Source organism: Lutra lutra, chromosome 10, assembly GCF_902655055.1.
Source record: "Lutra lutra chromosome 10, mLutLut1.2, whole genome shotgun sequence".
NCBI classification, from domain to species: Eukaryota; Metazoa; Chordata; class Mammalia; order Carnivora; family Mustelidae; genus Lutra; species Lutra lutra.
This window is the reverse complement of record NC_062287.1, coordinates 41,654,497-41,662,115: the sequence shown is the minus strand read 5'-3', so window position 1 is coordinate 41,662,115 and position 7,619 is coordinate 41,654,497.

Sequence of the window (7,619 nt, the reverse complement as noted above, 5' to 3'; positions counted from 1 at the left end):
CTAGAGAAATGTGTGTGTTGGTGCGGATGTGGTGGAGTGGGACTTGGAGTTTGCAGAGCCATCACCAGTAGGGTGGGCTCAGGACATTGACCCCCTAAGTATGCAGCGCTAGGGGAGGGACGCTCGGGCCTGGTAGGGCCCCGGATACCAGGCTTCCTGAAACCTCCTGAGCGGTGTCTGCTGTTTTCCAACCTGAGCAGGAGGCTGCAGTAATTCCCAACAAACGCAGTCTCTGGATCTCTACCAGGGTCACTCCATATGGATCCGGTATATCTCTCATCCACATTCTGGAAGGATTACTTGTCTAGGACCAGACAGTTACCCAAAATATAATTGCAGTATCATAGCTTCTCTAAAGAGAAAAATGTGACCATCGATATGATCAAATGAAGGCAAACCTAAGTCTGATGCTTGAGACGGTGGAGACAGCAATAGCACAGCTGACGGCCGACGTGCAAGCCGCAAACCCTTTCTTGGGATCACAAGTGATTTCAGTAGAAGGGCATAAGCATTTTAACTGGAAACAGCTTGCCTTATGGGGATGCGATCACTACCGACAATGACTCTTTCCTCTCAGCCCTTAAAAGAGATGGTATTATTTTCTTCTTTCGCTCACTTTCTATTCCTAATAATATGTAAGTGGATTCTTGAGGCGCCTGGATGGTACAGTGGGTTGAGCATCCACCTCTTGGTTCCGGCTCGGGTCACGATCTCGGGGTTGTGAGATCGAACTCCCCTCCACACTCACCTCAGAGTCTGCTGGAGCGTCTTTCTCCCTTTCCCTCTGCCCGTTCCCCCAAACCCCGCTCTCTCAATCTCTCTCTCTCTAAAATAAAGAAATCTTTAAAAAAGTGGTTCCTTTACATGGTCAAATAAACTCACACGAGCAGTGTAAACACCTTTGAAATAAGCTCGCGCTAGTGTAAACACCTCCAGCTGCATGAGTGTAAAAACATGAGCACACACATCACGGGCTCTCTCTGCTGCGGCTCCGTAAAGAAATCCTTTTATTACTCCTTCTTTTATTTTTCTTCCATCCTTTTACTTTTAGCCTTTCTGAGATACGTCTTACATTCAGTACAGAATTGAGTTTTGCGCCGTGATTTGACAGTATCTTTTACTTTTATAACTCCATTTACTTTTATTGATAGGAGGATTTTGAGCGGTTTTATTTTGGTTATAGTATTTTCTAATATGTGTTATATGCCGCTGTCTGTTCCTATTTTGCTTGTATTTGTTGCTTTTGTTCTGGTGTTAAGATATTCAGCAAGGTTGGGTTTTGTTCTGATGGCTTCCGCATAGAACTCGCTTCAGTCCTCTGTTTCTTTAGACCGAGTCATTGTCTGCAAACTACAGCACATTGGCTTCCCCTCTCCATGCTATTCTTCATCTTCCACTCTGATGTAATAACACTAACTTTAAATGTTTCCCCTGGCAGCAGTAAATATGCCTACAGCCTACACTTCTACACACAAGACCCTGGGACTCCAGGCATCGTAGATGAGGTGGTCGGCAAGCTCATTCTGTGCAATGCTTTTCTTCCTCCTGTTCTCCCATTCTTCTTAGTCCTGTCATTTCTCCATTATCAGAGCACCTCCTAGTTAAATTCCTTTCCGTCCATGTCATCCCGCCTATTCTTTTGTCTTTAAAGTTAAATATACCCTCACTCACCACCACCACCACTAAAAGAAGAAGGTTTTTTTAAAAATGCCGGAGAAAGCACACAAAAATGTATCCGCTCGTAGAATCGAAGGGAGAGAGAGAGAAAGAGTGCGAAGGAATCTTTTTTTTCCTGGGGGGAGGGGAGGTCACACTGAGCACTGTCTCCAGGAGAGCAGGACAGGAGAGTTGATTGGGAACAGGTAGAGTTTGTAGCTCTTCCTGGGAGGAGGGAAGCCCGCCCCTCATAAAAAGCTGAGCAGAAGCGAGAACCAGAGATGTTTCAGATCAAGGTTTCGACCCGCAGGTAGGACTGTGAGAAAACTCTCTTAGCATTTCTTTCCCAAGAGAATATTCAATACTCTTAGCTAAGCGAAAAAGGCCAGAAGATCATATCTCATTGAACTTAGACTTCCTGTTTTCCACGCGTGGCCCCTGGTGTTTCTGGAACTAGAAGGTAAGAAAATTATCTGTACTTGGACTTGCTGAGGCCTGTCTTCTCTACCTCCTCCATGTCTAATCTTTTTCTTGGACTTCCTGAATTTTCTCCCCAGGTCAGGGCTCTGTCCTGGAGGTGGTTAGTGTGGTGGGTTCCCGGGGTGCAGACCACTTACTCCATCTGCTTTTGCCATCCTCACTGTCCCCTGCACGTTGGGACCAGAGGAGCCTCTCCTGGCTTCTGCTGCTGTTCTTACATTACACTACTGAGCTCTCTGTGCCAAGTAAAAATCTCCAAATTTGGGGGTGCCTGTTTGTTATCAGTTGAGTTTCTAAGTTTTCGGACTCCCAGAACCCTTGGAAACCCTATTGCCTTTCCTTCACGTCCTCCAGGACAGTTGGCGATCTCCCCCTGGGTGTCGGCAGTTTAGTTTTACTTGGCTCAATCCTGGGGACACCCTATCACATTGTTTTCTCATAGATGCTGTCTTCTTGTCCCTCTTGCTCTGTCAGTACTGGTGGAAAATTCAGAGATACTACAACTGTGCTGCTGCTAACCTCCTGCCTAGAAGCCCTATTGATTGAAATGTTGAATGTGTACCTGATTTAAAGCTGTGATTTTAATTCCATGTTATTTGGCAGAGACACAGAAGAGCCTCCTTGGGCTTGTATTTTCATGCACTATGACATTTTTTTTTAAGATTTTTATTTATTTGACAGACAGAGATCACAAGCAGGCGGAGAGGCAGGCAGAGAAAGGAAGGGAAGCAGGCTCCCTGCTGAGCAGAGGGCCCGATGTGGGGCTCTATCCCAGGACCCCGGGATCATGACCTGAGCTGAAGGCAGAGGCTTAACCCACTGAGCCATCCAGGTGCCCCTGCACTACAACATTTTTTAATAGAACATGAGAATATTATTACCAAAACACAAACCTGGCGATCAGCCAATAACCATAAATTAAAATACCATGCAGCTGTTACAAATGAGGGATTGCAAACTTGCATAGAGGTAACTAGAGGCTTAAGTTTTTTCAAATTTACTCATGTAACAACATTATTGTAAACACACACATAACTACACATGCATACATCCTCAAGTAAATGGGTACAAACATTAAGAAATAACTAGATTGGTACGCCTGGGGGGGCTCAGTGGGTTAAGCATCTGCCTTCGGTTCAGGTCATGATCCCAGCATACTCGGATCGAGTCCCACATCGGGCTCTTTGCTCGGCAGGGAGCCTGCTTCTCCCTCTGCCTCTGCCTGCCATTCTGTCTGCCTGTGCTCACTCCCTCTCTCTCCTTCTCTCTCTCTGACAAATAAATTAAAAAATCTTAAACCCTTCACTCAATCTAGTTTTTTTTTTAATAACTACGTAATTTTATGTGCTGTGAATATGTTGTATGCTAAAAGCAGGCATTAATGTTTTTATTTCATTTTTAACTTTGAGGTAACATAGATTCACATACAGTGGTAAACTACTGATACACAAAGTTTCCTTATGACCTTTGCCCATTTCCCCCCATTGGTAGCATCTTGCATAGCTAGAGTACATTACCACAACATGGAAATTGACATTGATGCATTTCACAGGACTCACTCAGATTTCAAATTTTATACTTATTTATGACTTTTCTCTCATTGTATGTATAGATTCATGTAACCATCAACACAATCAAGGTACAGAACCTGCTACACAAGGATCCCTTGTCCTACCCTTTATAGCCCCAGCCAGCTCCCTCATTCTTCCTGTCCTTAACCCCCACCAACTACCATGTGTTCTCCATCTCTATAGTTTCTCAATTTCAAGAACTTAATAGATGGGATCCTGTGTTTCCAAACCTTTTGAGATTGACTTTTAAAATCAATCTCATGCCCTTGGGGTCCCTTTAGGTTTTGCATGGATTCATAGTTTATTTCTATAGCTTGTTTATTGACGAGTAGTATTTCATGGTACAGATGTACCATAGTTTGACCATTCAACCATTGATAGACATTTGGTTATTTTCAGTTTAGGTCTAATATGAATACAAACCATACATACTCATGTGTATGTTACCGTGTGAACATAAGCGTATTTTATATCTCTGAGATAATTGCCCAAGAGCTCAGCTGATGGGTCCTATGGTTACCACAGAATTTTGTAAGGAACTGCCACACTCCTTTTCAGAGTTACTCTACCGTTGTACATTCCCATCAGCGATGTATGTGTGCTCCTGTTCGAGTATGTGTGGTTCTGTTCGTTTGCATTCCTGCTGGCATTTGGCACTGACACTTTATTTTAACCATTCGGAGAGAACAGTGATTTTTATTATGGTTTCAACGTGCATTTACCTAAGGGCTAAGTATACGGAGTATACTTTCCTTATTTACTATCTGTATGTCCTTTTCTGTTAAATGTCTATTCGTAAGTTCTGCCTATTTTCTGATTGGATAGGTTTTTAAAAACTGCTGAGAATTCTTGTAGATACAAGTCCCTTTTTCAGATAGGTGGTAGGCGAATGATTTCTTGCAGTATGCGATTTGTCTTTTCAGCGAGAGACTCTTTCCCAGGGAGAAGTTCTAATTTTGAGGAAGTCCAGTTTTATAAATTTTTTTGTGGATTGGGCTTTTGTTGTCAAGCCTAAAAATTCTTCCTAACCCCAAGTCCCGAGGATTTTTCTCCTGTTTCTTTCTAAAAGTTTTACAGTTTTACCTTTAGGTATGTTTTACTTTGATCGTGTGAGGTAATTTTTGTATAAGGTGTGAGTTGAGGTCAAAGTTCATTTTTGTGTCTGTGGAGATCCAATAGCTTTAGCACTATTTGTTGGAAAGGCTATCCTACCTTCGAATTGCTTTTGCACCCTTTGAAAAAAAAAGTTAGGCATATTTGTGCAGGTCCATTACTTCTTAATAAAATAAAGACTTAATGTTCATCAGTTATGGAAGCTGAATATATTTTTTTAGAAGATCTACCTCTGAAAATAGAATAAAACCACCTCACAGGTCAAAGTGGTCAATATGCCTGGTACTACTTCTCTTAAAAATATGAAAATGAAAACTAATCAACAGAAATTATATTAGACCATAAATAATTAACGCACTTTTTATAGGTTTTTACATACAGTAGAATGAGTTCAGAAAGGCCCATATTTATCCTTAAAGTGTTAAGCTTTTGCTTATTTGAGACTGGAATTGATGCTCTACTGCCACCTTGTGGAAGTTTTCTCCCATTACAGGCTCTCTTAAAAAGAAATGAGGGTAATCCGATCTCATGAGAGCCATTTTCTGCTTTCTGGATTTCTCAAATATGCAACTTTAGAGAGGGCTTTCTTCCTTTCTTAAAATGAGTTTGTAGGTATTTGTCTCAAGGAACTTCATTTGTGGTGATATATTTTAATAGTTTAATATGTTAAATGATATCAGATAAATTTTAATAATTCTGTTAAATATATGTCAGATAGTCTGATTTAAAATTTAAACCACAAACCAAGAAGGGTGAGGGGTTTTTTTTTCTGTGAAAAATGTAAGTTGAATCTAAAAATTATAAAAATTTACGGTCTCTTGAAAAACACATTTTGAAGGACTAGAACTCAAGATCACTTATTTTAAGAACGTAAGTCCCATTGGAGTTTGTATGTTTTCCAGACCAATGCTTCTCCAAATTAAAGTACACTGAGGTCAGCTGGGTGTGCACTAAACTGCAATAGGTGACTGCTGTTCGCTTTCTGCGACTATCTCAGGTGACCTCAAGGAGATAACACCCACAAGAACTGGTAAACAAGTTAGGTAGAGGCATGTAGGCAGTAACTTTGAAAAATCAGATATGATAGGAACATAATGTATTAAGATTACCTAAGGGTCTTTCATGTGTCTCTGGAAATCAGTAAACCTGATTTACAACCAGGCTAATTATACCTCCGAATGCACAGGGATTTGCAGAACTGCTTGCAAGCACACGTACCCCTTCCCCTCTTTGCATACAATCCCCTGTAAACTAACAAGTTTAGGGGCAGTTCTTCAGAGCAATCTGAAATACTGTCTCCGAGGCTATTGTCCTGAGCAAGACAGAAGGGCATTTACTGACCTATTTTGAGGTTGGCTATTTCTTTTTTCCCCAGTTGACAGGAGTATTTTGTCAAAATGAATAAATGTGACAATAAGTCAATTTATAAGGAAGCCTGAGAAGGCTCCCACGTGATATTGAGGTGCTGATCTTTGACCAATCTTTAAGTAACAGGGCTGTGAACTACCAGTCTATAACCTCTCTGCATAGTCACCTGGGGAGCTCTTAACTTTACATATACCTGGATCAGATCAATTAAATTAAGATCTCTGGGATTGGGCTTTAATCATCAGCATGCTCAAAGTTCCCGGGTGATTCTAATATGAAGACCTCATGCATTAAACCTAAGAAATACAATATAAGGGAGAAGCAGATCTCTGAAAATTAAAAATTACAAGGAGTAGCATTGTCCTTATCTTCCTGGAAATCTCAAGTGAATGTCAAAGTTGGGACAGAGAAACCATGCCAAAATGATCCTGAAAATACCTAACATGGAAGGCCATTGATAGACCTCTGTATACCCGATGCATAGGCATGAGGTCAGTTTCTGTAAACCATTAAGAATTAAGTCTAACCAGGGGCGCCTGGATGACTTAGTCATTAAGCATCTGCCTTCGGCTTAGGTCATGATCCCAGGGTCCTGGGGTCCAGCCCTGCACCGAGCCTCATGTCAGGGTCCCTGCATCATGGGAAGCCTGCTTCTCCTTTGCCCTCTCCCACACCTCTTGCTTTTGTTCCCTCTCTCATAGTCTCATTGCTTTTGTTCCCTCTCTCACAGTCTCCTTCTCAATGTCAAATCTTCAAAAAGAATTAAGTCTAATCAGTAAATGAAAAGGTATCATATCACATAATATCACACACATCACGGGTTGGAAATATTGATACCAATAAAATGTCAATACTACCAAAAACCATCTATAGATTTAATGAAATCCCTATGAAGATTTCAATGGCATTTGTTACAAAAGTAGGAAAAAATCCTAAAACTTAAACCACAAAAAATCATGAAAGCTGAAGTAATCCTGAAAAAGAACAACAAAGCAGTAGGCATTATACTTCCAGACTTCAAGCTAAATTACATGATTATTGGCTTCAAAACAGTATATAGTACTTGGATTAAAAACAGACAAATCAATGGAACAGAATCAAGTGTCCAGAAGTAAACCCAAGCATGTAATAAACCCAAGTCAATTAGTATGACAAGAGAGCCAAGAATACTCAAAGGCCAAAAGAAAGTCTCTTAAATGGTGGTAGGGAAATTAGATATTCACATGCAAAAAAATGAAACTGGACCTGTGTTATACATCAGTCACAAAAACTAGCTGGAAATGGCTGAATTACTTAAATGTAAGACATGAGCTGATGAAACTCCTGGAGGAAGACCTAGGAAAAGGGCCCCTTGAAGTGGATCTCACCAGTGATTTTTTTTTTTTTTTTTTTTTTTTTTGGATAACACCTTGAGTACAAGCAACAAATAAA